Consider the following 332-nt stretch of genomic DNA (forward strand, 5'->3'; position numbering starts at 1 on the left):
GTTTAGAACGGTCGAAATGGGGAATCCTTTGGGATAATTACCGATTAACGAATAAGTCAGCTTAGCGTTTTCATTTGTATCTACATCATGCGCTGTTGCTTTTGTGATTATACCGCCCACTTTACTGTTTTCTTTCACGTAAATATTTATATTGCCTTCTTGGAAAGTGGGAGCATTGTCATTTATATCGGAAATGTGCACATTGATTACAGCAGTGCTAGACAGAGGTGGACTCCCTTCATCGGTTGCAGTAACAGTTACATTGTACTGCGGTACAACCTCTCTGTCAAGGATACCATCAACTATTAATGAGTAATAGTTTTTGTAGTTGG

Source organism: Stegastes partitus, unplaced genomic scaffold (assembly GCF_000690725.1).
Source record: "Stegastes partitus isolate 25-593 unplaced genomic scaffold, Stegastes_partitus-1.0.2 Scaffold932, whole genome shotgun sequence".
NCBI classification, from domain to species: domain Eukaryota; kingdom Metazoa; phylum Chordata; class Actinopteri; family Pomacentridae; genus Stegastes; species Stegastes partitus.